This window comes from Dipteris shenzhenensis, chromosome 7, assembly GCF_047967505.1.
Source record: "Dipteris shenzhenensis isolate YYH24624 ecotype China chromosome 7, Dip_SZ_1.0, whole genome shotgun sequence".
Lineage (NCBI taxonomy): Eukaryota > Viridiplantae > Streptophyta > Polypodiopsida > Gleicheniales > Dipteridaceae > Dipteris > Dipteris shenzhenensis.
The window spans coordinates 21,019,465-21,033,553 of record NC_141602.1 but is presented as its reverse complement, the minus strand read 5'-3'; the positions used below and the strand labels follow the sequence as shown (position 1 = coordinate 21,033,553).

Sequence of the window (14,089 nt, the reverse complement as noted above, 5' to 3'; positions counted from 1 at the left end):
CACGCGGAGATGTGGTTGCCCTAGTCCCCCCACCTGCTCATCAAGAGGGGCAACCCATTTCTTCAGGTCCTATCACTGATGTTCTTGATCAGCCCCCTCCCTCGGTGAGTCACTCCTCACCTCTTGATAGAGGTAAGGGGGTTTTTTCTCCTTCTCCCTTGGGTGCAGGGATTCTTCGCACTCCTATGCCAGTTCCCTCCTACAGAAACTCTTTTGCATTACTGACACATTTGGCAGAGTTTGAGACAGAGGAGTTTGTACCCTCTACCTTGGGGGAGCCGGTTATTGGGATTCTGTTGGACAATGTTTCCCCCTCTGCTGGAGTTGGTTTTCTTTTACTAGTTGATTTCCCTCCGCTTGACAGGAGGATGATTTCACAGGAGAGGATTTTCTCCACCACCAAGTCGGGTAGGGCCTTTCACCCAGCCTCCTCCTCCCGTCGATGAGGATCGTTAGTTGGAATGTTCAGGGCCTCGGTGGTATACCTCATCACTGCCCTAGGCAGCTGATTCGTAACCAAATCCATCCAGGTGTTTCAGGTGGCCCCATTGATATCCTTATGCTCCAAGAGCATAAGGTGGATGGTAGAGATTGTGCCAAGTCAGGTAAGCTTGTTTCTGGCCATACTTTTTGGTCACCTGCCTTGGGCACCAGGGGAGGCATTTGCATTTCTATCTCTTCTTCGATGCTCCCCTTGGTCATTGGACATGGAGTCATAGTCCCCTCTAGAGCACAGTGGTTATTTTGAAGATTGGTGGGCGTAAGGTTGGCTTCCTTAACCTTTATACACCCAACTTGAGAGGGGATCGTGTCCTCCTTTGGAAGGAGTTGCTCTCTTGGTCACATATTGCAGATTCTTGGATTATTGGGGGTAATTTCAACATGGTTGAAATGCCTTCAGACAAAAGAGGGGGTAGGGAAGGTGGCATTCACTCCATGGAGAGAGCAACATGGGATGCCTTCCTTTTTTAGTTCAGTGGTAGAGATGTTTGGTATGATGATGCTTTTCACACTCAGCCCAGTCTCTTCTCTTTTCTTGGTCGAACAGGAGAGTAAGGATGCCTATCCATGCATGGATTGAAAGATTTTATGTGGATGATTGGGCATTGGATAGAGGTGGGACAATATGCATTAGCGCTGGGGTGTCCACTTCATATCATTTTCCGGTTGTTTTGGTGGTTTCAGAGCCTCGGGTGAGAGGTCGCTCTGCCAGTATCGAGATTCTAGATGCCTTCTGCGCAGAGGAGGGCCTCAAAGAGGCAGTGCTACGGATTGGGGTTCCTCACCGTCAAAGCAGAAATGGCCTACAGATGCTTGGATTCAGGAGCGCCTTTCTCTGCAGCAAGGGCTCATCAGCAAACACTTTTAGATCAGAGAGCAGAGTATGCCTTTCACGCCAGAAAGTTTCTGGGCGCAGATCCGGAGGTAGAGTCAACAAGCAGTTCTTCTCTACTCTCGGCCCTAGACATAGTAGAGAGAGTGTTTTGCAGCTTGTTGACTCAGACGAGATACTTCAGACACATCCAGATGCCGTTATGCGAATTGCTTCAGATTACTATGCCTCTCTTCTGACTGCAAATCCTGATTCACAGGCCAGAGATGATGCTAGACAGGTTATTTGGCAGCATATTCCTATGTTGGTGGATAGAGGTGTGAGAGCCTGACTTGATGCACGCTTCACCAACATAGAGTTCAAGACCGCTCTTACTGCCCTTCATAAGGGTAGTTGTCCAGGGTCAAATGGGCTTACGCCTTCCTTTTTTTTTGGGGATTAGATTGGGGATTACATCACCTCAGCCCTGCAGGGCGTTTGGGACTCAGGTGAGGTGCCAGACTCACTCTCGGAGGGTTCTCATTCATCTTATCCCAAAAGGAGGTTGCAGAAATTTAGTATCTCAGTCGAGACCGATCACCTTACGAGGCACTTTGTATAAGATCTTGGCAAAAGCCATCAGCCTCTGCGATTGCAGCCCATCTTGCCAGATCTTATACATGACACACAGACAGGCTTTGTCCATGGCAGAAGCATTTTTTATAACACATTCTCATTTTGGAAGGCTTCTGAGTGGGCTATGCATGAGGGCCATAGATTGGCAATTCTACTCTTGGATTTTGAAAAACCATATGACACGGTAGATTGGGGTTTTCTAGAAGGAACCCTCCTTCACTTTGGATTTTCAGATTTGTGGATTAGAGGGGTTTTTGCTCTTTACAGGTCAGCCAATAGCCAGGTACTCATTGGTGGAGTCAGGGGAGATAGGTTTCAGATATCCAGATCAGTCTGACAGGGATGCCCTCTAGCCCCCTTTCTATTCTTATTTGTGGCTGAAGCTATGAGCCTCTATATTAGAGCTCAAGCTGATATTTTTGGGCTGAGACTTGCATTGAGACAGGAAGAGGAGTTGCTGGACAATGAGTTGGCAGATGACACGGGTATTTTTTGGGATGCCACTTCACACACACTCAGGCAGCCTTGGATTTATTTTGCATTGCAGCAGGGGCTCACATTAACTGGAACAAATCCAATAGTTTCTGGATTAGTGATGAGGACACTCCAGATTGGGGTGCTGATATTGGCTTTACTTGGATTCAGAGGGGTGTCTCCGTCAGGTATCTTGGATGCCAGGTTGGGGTGGGCATTTCTCCAGCATAGCAGTTCGCTCCCGTGTTGGAGAGCATTAGGAGGAAACTCCTATTTTGGAGTTCGGCTAGACTTGACCTTGCATCCAGAGTGGTGGTTGTAAACCAGGTACTGTTGGCTACAACTTGGTTTGTTTGCTCTTGTTGGTGCCGATCTACAAGCAGTATCACTCAGCTCAAGAGACCAATGAGGAATTTTTTGTGGAGTGCATTAGATGGCACTTCAGATATGATAGCCAGGGTGGCTTGGGAGACTCTTATTCTACCCACTGAGGAAGGGAGCCTCAATATTATTGATCCAGACTTGCAATGTAGAGCCCTGCTCTGCAAGATGGTGGTCAGAGGTTTGATGCCTGGTCAAAAGCCTTGGAAGGATTTTTTCTTACGCAGTATACTGGCATGCACACCTTCTCAGGAAGGAGATTGGATGGACAGCCCTAGATGGATCTTTACGTCAGCTAGTCTCAGATCTCCTACTTACCCTCTCATGGCTGCCATTCTAAAAGCTTGGGACAGCATCAGAAGTACCCTTCGGAGAGTTCCACCCTCCTTTCGTGAAGAAATTGATAGGCAGCCCGTCATGTGGAATGATTGCATACTAGATGAGCATGGCAGATCACTAGACATGTCACATTATATGCAGTGGTCTAGATGGGAGTTGGGACCTGCATCCACGGTGGGTGCTTGGAAAGCTTTCAGGATGCTTCGAAAGGATCAGAGAGCTCGTTCAGTTAGTCACCTCAAAGGAAGTGCAGCCAGGATGCAGCAGATAGATGCAGCCATACCAATGGAGTGGATGGATACATACCATTTGCCTATTTCTGAGTCCACCTAATTGGGGGCTTTTTCAAGGACAGGTATCCCTCTGCAAGTTATAGCCTTGCGGGATGCACATGATGTTATGCTCTAGCCGAGATAGCATGACCTCGGATAGATCGGTGGGCATTTTCTCTTAGATGACCAACTTTTGTAATAGTTAATGTGCGTAATTAAATGGTCAAGAGAAGTAACTGCCAAGGTCCTAGGTGAGGGCGAAATGGCATTGACTAGATAGTTCTGAGTGCTAAGGCCTAGGTGCACCTAAATGTGCAATAATGCCAAGGGGCAAGTGGGTTTTAATGTGCCCCAAGAGAGGGGTAAAATGGTGCACCAAGTGGAGAGGCCAAAATGCTGACATTTGGCAAGGAGAACTATCTAGGGAATTGAGGGTCTCATGGATAAGGATGATGGAAATTAACGAAGAAAAAAGGTACGTAATAGTACGCATCGAAACGTATCATCCTTTTTCCTCTTTAATATCACTGGCGAAGCAAAAGGTGAGAAACTTGGTTGAATCTGCCCCAACTTGAGGTATTCTTCCAGTTGCCTACGCACCTCCGCTTCTTCAGCAAAACTCATTCTATAGGGAGGTCTGTTTACAGGTTCTGCCCCCGGGATCAGTTCAATCTTATGTTGAACTTTCCGCTCTGGAGGTAACCCATATGGTAGTTCTTCCCTAAAACACTCAGAGAACTCCTCTGTTATAAGATTCAGAACAAGAGGTTCTTCCAGCAAGGAGCCAACTGTTACAGCATATCTCACCCATTGTTACTCTTGCACAGGCTCTGGAGCTCGAAAGTCCCTGCACTGAAACAAAATTATTTGATGCGGTGAAACCCTGTGGCAAATGGAAATCTCCAAGATGGGATGGTCTTATTGTTGAATTCTTTCTTGCAAACTGGGATATCCTAAAATCAACTTTGTTGTGCATGATCAATTTTGCTTGGGAAAATCAGCACATGCCAGATTCCTAGAAAAAAGGGATTGTAAAACTTCTTCCCAAGATTCAAGAAGCAAATATGTGAAACCTTGGCTGATTCGAGGCCTATCACTTTCATGCCTGTTATTTACAAGATCATCACTAAAATGGTGGTTGATCGCATTAAAGGGTATCTACATGATGGCCTTCATCCTGCACGATATGGGTTTGTTCCTTGCCGGCATATCACAGATAACACTGCACACTTATGTCGGTATCCAAAGCAAAGTGTAAATTGCTTCGCATTGCTGCCTATGTCGTTTCTCAAAAGATAGGATTAAGTGTTTGTCTATCATTGCCTGCATCATTTCTCATAGATTCTCACACAATTACCTCCTCCACAGGCAGACTCATTTGATAGTACTTCAACTACTTCCTTCCTGGTATTGCCTCTCCCTATGTGACCAAAGCATATGCATCCAATTGTGAGCTCCCCTCTCCCACCCATGACCTCAAGCCTCTATGCTCATCGCACACAGCAGAAATGTGACGGAATTTTTCAAGCAGCACGCAAGAAAACGTTAAGGAAAGCAAGGGTGAAGGAAGGAGAGAGAATCCATTCTCTACAGCAAAACCCCAAACAGCCGTTTTAATTCTTCATCTACCCCTCCAAAAAAAAATTCTTTCCATCCCCATTCTCCTTCCCCCCCTTGTACATTCCACCACATTCCCATTCTCCCCCCCTTTCTTTAGAGTCCTCCTGCAACCTTATTTTCTAGACGTTGATAGGACAAAAACTGTATCAAGTTTTTGAGCATTGTATATAGTTGTGGGTAGGCACATAGATGTGCGCATCTAGGGTAGGTGTGGGCTTTTGGTATTTGTGGACTTTTCTTTCACAAGCATGATGGACTTTTTTGAGACAATAAAGTATGTTTTGCAGGGACTTGACGGGATATAATGAGATGCAGTGTTGGGTGCCCAGACTCCAGAGCATGGTTTCCTATGTATTTACAATGTTACGTTTTTGGGTTGGGCATGATATTTATCATTTGTATTTTTCCCTCTGTCGCATTTTCTATTATCATGATGTCCTCAATGGTTATCAATTATGTGAGTCCTCCAGGTGTCGGGATCGGTTCATTATGTATGATAGTCTATGGGTGAATAAGCATAAAATGCTTGCATGGTAAGGGTGTGCGTAAAGGTTGGATTTTGGGGCAATTAATGCTTGGGTGTGTGATTTGGGGGAAATGTCTTGAGAGTGGTAAAATGTCACCGATGAGGTGGCAAATTAGGCTGAGGCGGCTGGACTGATTGGGAAGGCATCCTGCTCATGCAAAGGTGGCTACGTGATGGATGAAGGGGAGCTTATAGACTGTGAGCTGGAGCTACGTGAAGATGGTGGCTGGGAGCTGATCGGGTTAATGCTGGAAGGATCTACGTTGCACTTGGGGGCTCCTTGAAGAGAAGGCTGGACAAGAGATAGAGAGAGTCTCGTAGATGAAGGGAAGGTCGTGCGTAAGCAAAAGGTTGAGCGCTCATCACGTGAAGGTATACGTACGTGACGGTCGGGATGGGGATTTCCGACTGCATGCTTGGCACAAAGGGACAGGGTTACAGCTAAGTGGTGAATTCAGATCGAACTGAAGAGAAGGGCTATTGCGGACGCTGCTGGTTATCTTCACGTAAGGGAGTTTGTGAGCTTGTGTGCGCTGAGAAGACCTTGGCTTTGGAGATCTCAAGAGATAGCGAGCTGTCATCCTTTGCACGTGAGCTGATGCAGAGAATGTGTGGTCTGGCTAAGATCATATGGAAGGGCTGTGGTTTTCTGATTGAGGAAGCTACGTGGCTGTGCGGGTGACACTATAAATGTGAGCTAAGCTCTTCGTGAGAAATGAAGATAACAGGGCTATTGCTGGAAGTGTCTTCCATTGGGTTTGTGATGATCTTTACGAGCTGTTGTTCTTGTGGAAGATTAGGAGTGTGGGCTGTGGGTTCATAGTATTCTGAGGCTGACTGTTCTCTGAGTTTTGGGGGGAAGTTCAGTTCTATGTTTATCTGTTTCGGGCTGTGTAGTCTTTTGGTTCTCTCTGAGTCTGTGTGATCCATGTTCAGTCAGTTTTTGTGGGGGGTTTGTCTCGGTGCCTAGTACAACGACACATGCTCTGTAACCTGGTGCATAAGCTCATCATCTACGAGCCCACATTGCTGCTGATCCCTATGAAATATCAGCTATGATACTGATGTGGTAAAGTACATAATTTCCTGGCAGTCTTTCCTTTTTTTTCCTTATCAACGTCTCCTTCTAATTTCATTTACATCATGCCTTAGACCCCTAAACAACCTAACCACTCTACCCCAATGAACATGGTTGACTTCAACCCACACTTAATTACACAACTCTCCCTACCACACCCCAAAGCACACAAAACTCTCCCTCTTCCTCTGCTTTTATAGCGTAGAGGCGTTACACTGCTCACACAAAAGTGCCCCTTTCACACAAACTAAAATTTCGCATAACAATATATATATACATAAATGTGTGTGTGTGTGTGTGATCCAGTTTTCTCTCCTTTTGTTTTTTTCTGTCGTTCTTTGCAACAATCGCTTTTCGATTGTCTACAAACACGATGCATAGATCATGATGTATATTGGTCTTACATGGAAATTTTATCCTGATGTACATTTTCAGCTTACCCGCTTTTCTGGGTTAGCTCCCTTGTAATATAAAGTACTCAAAGACAAAGGTTCCATAACATTGGAAACTGCTGCTCCTCCCTGGCTGCTCCATCTGCTGCTAGGTCTCCCCTACCTCTAGTTCTGCCCTCTCTTCCCCTCCTCTACCTTCCCCCTCCGTCTGCCTCTCTCCCTCCTCGGCACTTGCTCCCCCACCTCGTTGGCTTGCTCCTCCCTCTCCTACTATCCTTTCTCTCCCTGCCGGCCTGCTTCCCCTCACTGGTCTGCTCCTCACTTCCCCGCTGGCCTTCTCCTCCCCGCCAGCCAACACCTCCCTCCCCCGCAGGCCCTCTCCTCCCCTGCGGATCCTCCTCACCCCCCCGCCGCACTTCTTCCCCCCCCCCTGCGGGTCTCCTCCTCCCCCGCGTCACTTCTGCCCCCCCGGGGGCCTTCTCTCCACCCCCCTTGGGCTGTCTCCTCCTCCTCTCCCTCCTTGCCTAGCCCCTTCTCCTCTCTACTCCTACCTCCTTGCCTAGCCCCTCCCCCCCTCCTAGCCTCTACTCCTCCTCTCTCTACTTGTACCCCCTCCTACCCTCTATCCTAGCCTCTCTCCCCCTCCCTTAGCCTTCTTCATCCCCTTCTCTCCCCTCAGCCTTCACCCTCTCCCTCCTCTTTCTCTATACTAGTAGCAATTTTAGTCGGACGGAGCTTAACAGTATTCGAGTCGGCGGTCCTCCACCTTGATTGACGATGGCTCAGCCTTCATCCAATCCTTGCCTGCTTCCACCGGCCGCGAAAACCATCATTTTTTCAAAAGACGAGTTGCAGCAACTCAAAAAAGATACAGAGCAGGAGAGCTCGACATCACTCTTTGCTCGCATCCATGGGCAAGGTTTCTTCCAAGTTGTTTTTGACTCCTCGGAGATAGCAGATAAAGTGCTTCAAGCTAGCCCGTTAGCACTGAGCTTCAGGAGGATTTTTTGGACCCCTTTTCTTTGGGGTTTGATGCTCTCGAGGAGGATAGCTGGATGATGTCACTCTTCATCAAATTTCCTGACCTCCCTCAAGCGGACCATCGACTTTTACATTCCATTGGAGCTGCCTTTGGGATGGTTACCGAGATCCCCCCTCTCCCTAAGATGCCTTCTTCAGCAATAGAGGCAGTCAGGTCCGATGGGGTACCACGTGTTAGGGTCATTGCTCTGACCCTAACATATCGAATGACCACATTATGCTTCAGCGTCCAGATGGCTTGTTCTTCAGACAGAGAGTCGAGATTGCAGGGAGACAAGATCAGTGTAGGATTTGCAGGACCTTTGGGCACTTTGCTAGAGATTGCCCAAGGAAAAGAAAGACAAAAAGACCTAAAAGATCCACGGATGCGCCTCATAGCTCCACCCGACCTGGACCTTCCTCACGACCAGCTCCTACCTCTTCACGCGCTGCTAGACCTTCGTCTTCACAGCCAGGACCGGCCTCTCATCTTGGTAGTTCTTCAGCGCAACCAGGACCATTAGCCTCTCGTATTGGTGCTTCTTTAGCGCGGACAAGATAGTCAGCACGTCCTGTTTCGATCATCCCCCGTTGGGTGCTTGTCAGAGTTGGGGAGCCAGTTCCAGCTCAGACTACCACTGATGGCACCACGGACCCATCTCTTCAGGCACGAGACATTCCTGTCCTGGTTCCATGTGCAGAAGAGACTGCTCCTACCCCTTCAAGTGTTCATGTGCAAGATTGCTCACATAGGGAGAACCTTTTGGCAGAGACCGGTGCCTTGAGAACAATGCCAAAGTCGTGGCTGAGGTCAGGCAGTTTTAACGATGAGGTCATGCAGCATGCCGAGATATTGCCTCCTCCCTCTCCTACACCTCTGTCTACATATGACAGAGGTAAGGGGGTTATTGGCTCCACTCCTCCTTCCGCAGGGCTCCTTCACACTGCTACAACAAAGGTACTTCGAAGAAACTCATTTTTCGTTCTGGCAGACTTGGCTGAGTTTGAGGCAGAGGAGGAGTTTGTACCCTCTACGCTCGAGGAGCACATCTTTTAGACATCCGTGGACAGAGTTTCCCCTTCAGCAAGTGTGGGTGTGCTAACCCCCGTTGATTTCCCTCCTCTTGATAGGAGAAACTTTTCGTAGGAGAGGGCTGTTTTTTTGGATGCCACTCCACAGACACTGACTTCATTCAGGATGGCATTGGATTTGTTTTGCATTGTGGCAGGTGCACACATTAACTCGAACAAATCCAAGATCAGTGATGAGGACACTCCAGACTGGGGGAACAACACTGGGGGAACAACATAGGGTTCACCAGGATTCAGAGGGGAGTTTCCGTCGAATACCTGGGATGCCAAGTTTGGATGGGCATCTCTTCAGCACAACGGTTTGCTCCCGTGTTGGAGACTATCAAGAGGAAACTCATCTTTGGGAGTTCTGCTAGACTTGACCTTGCATCCAGAGTTGTGGTTGTGAACTTGGTATTATTGGCCACTGCCTGGTTTGTTTGCTCTTGTTGGTGCAGATCTAGAGGTTGTATCACTCAGCTTAAGAGACCAATTGGGAACTTGGAGCGGTTTAGATGGCACCTCAGATGTTATAGCCAGCTTGGGAGACCCTCATTCTCCCCACAAGAGAAGGAGGTCTCAATATCATTAACCTGAACTTGCACTGTATGGCCTTGCTCTGCAAATTCGTAGTATGTGGATTGATGCCTGGATAGGAGCCTTGGAAAGATTTTTTCTCACGCAGCATTCATTCTTGAACCCCAGCTCATGGGGGAGATTGGATGGACAGCATCAAATGGATCTTTACTTCAGCCCATCTCAAATCTCCCCCTTCCCCTCTCATGGCTGCTATTCTCAAAGCTTGGGGCTGCTTCAAAAACACTCTTCGCAGAGTTCCACCCACTACCGAGCCCCACGTCATGAAGAAAGAAGAACGCATAAAGGTGATGAGTCTGCACGTCCATAGGCAATGCTAGATAGACTCATTAGCAGAGTGGCAACAAGGACAACTTGAATTTGCCCCAAACTTTGACCTCCAGTGGTGCATGGAAATCCCTGCATGAATAGAAAGCCAAAATAAAAGAGTGAATTTTCTATTCCCAAGAAATTTTCAGAGTCTCTTCCAAAGGATTTTTGCAGATCAGTAGAAATCTGAAAATTCTCCCAATGAGGAGTTTTGGTGCGTTTCTAGCCTTTAAGACTGAGCTGGAATCTCCTCGCGTTACTAACCATGTATTGAAAGAAGGGGAGGCTCTTCTCTCGGTGCCCTACATCAATCCATTACCACTTCTTGGGGCCCCACTGAAAATACTTTTTATGGGGACACCTCCATGGAACCAAAGTCTCCATGAGCCCAAGGGAATGTGACTTGGGTTAGGTTCTAGGTACCATCGTGACTCCAAGAAACACTATTCCACATGACCTACAACCTTGACAGGTTGAAATGCATAGGAATATCACACATAGATCTAGATAAGCTACCCCTAGAGTGATCATCAAAGACCAAGGAATCCCCATCTGACCCTTGTATGTAGTCCCACAACTTTTAAGTCAGATCCGTAATCTCATAAAGGCTCCTAGCAACCAATCCCTAGAGTGTTACCTACTTTGTGTTCATCCTCATGGGGAGGCTGGTTTGGCGACTTGCCTTTTAAGGCTTTCACGCTCTGCAGGAGATTTCGACCTGACTTCTGGAGCTTTCTAGGTGTTGTGGCTGGTTTTGGTATCTTTCCAAGCGTGCGTGTTCTATTCTAGGCTGCTTCTGGGCTGTGCCAGGGCGGAATCAGCTTATCTCTGCAGGATCTAGGGTTTTCCAGCCAAGGTGACCTTTCTTCTGTGGATCCTAGGTAGAAGGTGGCTTGTCTTTGCCTGCTTTTGCTGTTTCCTGATTGGTTGCCGGCTAGTTATTACGTTTGGGTTTCTTCTCACGAAGAAGGGTTGATTTATGCTATTGGGCAGCGGCCAGGGAGGCTATAGATTGAAGAAACTCGCTGGGCTCTCTCTCTCTCTCTCTCTCTCTCTCTCTCTCTCGGCATCAGGTGTTCTATGAGAGACATGACTCTTATTCAGCTCTTTTGATTCGACAACATTTGATTGATTTATGTTATTGGGATGAGGTTCCTTGCTCTTTGTATAGATCTACGCATCGATCTGTGGATACTTGGGAGATTCTCAAGAGCATATTAGCCTAGCATTTATGGAGATCTAGATGTATAGAGGTTGGTTCCCACATCCACCCTGCATATACATTGGCTAATATTTGGGCAGGCATGCTACATACTCTCGTAACCATTTGGGGGACTATGCACGGATCTTCACGAGCAGCCTCTATCAGGAGGAATGTTTTCTTGAGGGAGTGGAGCAGCTCCCCATTTGTCTCAAATGTCCCACACGGTTGAGGTGGCACTATCATCCTAACTTCGTTTATTTTCTTGTTATATAATAGGAGCTTGATTTTGATTTTGCTTTATTTTCTCATGCGTTGCATGATGTATTTGTCCATTGAGCTTTGCTCTTGGAGGTTCTTTCATATTTAATAGAAGTCTCTTTGGTGTAAGTTTTAAAATAAAAAGTTTCATTTTGCCGTCTATCTTAGCTCCAATACAAAAATGTTGAGCTGCTGCTCCTCCCCGTGAGCTACTGACCCCCCCTCTCCCTCTCTCAGCCAGCCCCCTCTCCCTCTCCCTCTCCCTCGCTGCCCCCCCCTCTCACCCCCTCGCTGCTCCTCCTCTCCCTCCCCTCTTGCCAGCCCCCTCTCCCTCCTCCCTCACCCTCCCTCTCCCCTTCCTCCTCCCTGCCCTCCCTCTCCCCCCCCCCCGCTACCCCCTACCTCTCCCTCCCCGCCCAACCTCTCCCCCACCCGTCAGCCCTACCACCCCCCTTCTCCTCCCCCGTCCCCTCCCCCGTCATCCCTCTCCCTCGCCACCCCCCCCCCTCTGCCCCCCTCCCCGCTGCCCCTTTCTCCTCTCCCCTCCCCCGCTGCCCCCTTCTCCTCCGCCCTCCCTCTCCCCCGCCAGCCCCCCCGCCCCCTTCTCCTCCCCTGCCCCCTCCCTTGCCCTCCCCCTCCCCGCTGCCCCCTTCTCCTCCGCCCTCCCTCTCCCCCGCCAGCCCCCCCGCCCCCTTCTCCTCCCCCGCCCCCCTCCCTCCCCCACGCTCTCCCCCCCCACGCTGCTCTCCCCCCCAAGGTGACCCCTCCGGAAAACCAAAAAAAAAAAAAAAAAAAAACCTCCTCCCTCTCCCTCCCCGCCCCCTTCCTTCCTAACTCAGCTCCCCACGCCTCCCCCTCAGCCTACCTCCGTCTCCCCTCTCTCCTCCCCTCTCTTTCTCCTTCTTCCTGCCCCTCTCTTTCCCTTCCCTTCCCCTCTCTCCTACCCTCTCTTTCTCCTTCTTCCTGCGCCCGCGTTCAGGGCGTCCTGGGCAGTAGTTTCACGGACGGAGCTTTTTCAATGTTGGAATCAGCCTTTTCACATCGATTGGCAAATGGATCCCCATTCAGCCAATCTCCGTCCACTTGCACCAGCCGCGAGAACCGTCATTTTTTCAGAAGACGAGCTGCAGCAGCTCAAGAAAGATGTGGAATTAGAGGACTCCACATCACTTTTCGCCCGCATCTTTGGGTCACACCCTTCCAGATCACAGGCTAGAGACTGGATGTTGGCGGCGTTACCAAGAGACCTCGCCCCTCACCTCAGGGATATTTGACTTTTGGGACGTGGATTCTTCCAAGTGGTTTTCGACTCCCACGAGTCCACAACCCTTGTTCTCAAAGCTAATCCCCTGGCTTTGGGTTCGAGGAGGATCTTTCTTTTGCCCTACACCTTGGGCTTCGATCTGGTCGAGGAGGACAAGCAGGTCACATCACTGTTCATTAGGTTTCCTGGTCTTCCTCAGGTCTACCATCGACTGCTTGCCACTATTGGAGCCACAATCGGAGTGGTCATGGAGATCCCCTCCCTTCCTGGCATGCCTTCTTCCTTGGCAGAGGTAGTTAGTGCAGACGGGGTGCCTCGTGTTAGGGTCATTGTCTCTGACCCTAACATCTCAAATGACCACATTATGCTTCAGCGTCCAGACGGCTCTCTCTTTCGACAGAGAGTCGAGATTTTAGGTAGACAGGACCGGTGCAGGATTTGCAGGACCCTTGGGCACTTTCCTAGAGACTGCCCAAGGAAGAGAAAAAGACCCAAGAGGTCTTCTGGTGCGGCTCCTTCACGTACTACCACGATTGCACCTCCCCAGCACTCTGTACCACGCACTCCAGGACCACCAAGAGCAACAGGGCGCCCTGCTTCGCGCACCCCAGGACCACCAGGGGCAACAGGGCGCCGAATGCCCGCAGCACACCCGATACCACGATGGAGAGCTATCAGAGCAGCTCCCTTACCTCAGGAGGAGACTTTTGATCCTGTTCAGACAGACGCCTTCTAGACTCCAGAGGTGGATGTTGCTGCAACCCCAGACACTACAGTTCCACATCAGGAGGGGCCTTTAGATCCACCAGCCCCAGTCACTTTGGTCTCTGACCCCTTGGTTTCTGACCACAAGGGGACTACAGGTACTTCTTCCCCATAGACTGTTCCTGCCACAGTCAGGACAACCGAGAAAGTGCAGGCGCAGATGAGGGCTCCTCAACCTCTTCACCCCAGCCACAGGCCTCCTCAACCCCCAGCTCCAATTCTGCTGATAAAGGCCTGGCAGGTCCTTCTCCTCCATCTTCCACGAGTGCAGGTCTTTATTCGCACTCCTCGACCAGACTTGCTTATCAGGAATTCTTTTTCGGCACTGGCAGATTCGGCGACTTCCATGGATGATGAGGAGTTTGCGCCCTCCACCTTAGGGGACCCGATCATTGGTATTCCTTCTGACAGGGCCTACCTTTCAGCGGGTGTGGGGATCCTTTCACCTGTTGAGTTTCCTGCCCTCAGTAAGAGTGTTTCGGCCCAAAGGAAGCTGGTCTCCTCTACTAGGTCGGGTAAGCCTTTCCATCCAGCATCCTCCTGTCGATGAGGATAGTCAGCTGGAACATAC

At 49.3% G+C, this 14,089-nt stretch overlaps 1 protein-coding gene across 3 annotated transcripts in view; it reads right to left on the bottom strand.

The window, feature by feature from the left end:
• The window catches only part of LOC147900077 (serine/threonine-protein kinase VIK-like), a 295,183-nt gene that overhangs the window by 32,747 nt on the left and 248,347 nt on the right, over positions 1 to 14,089 (bottom strand). The window lies entirely within an intron of this gene.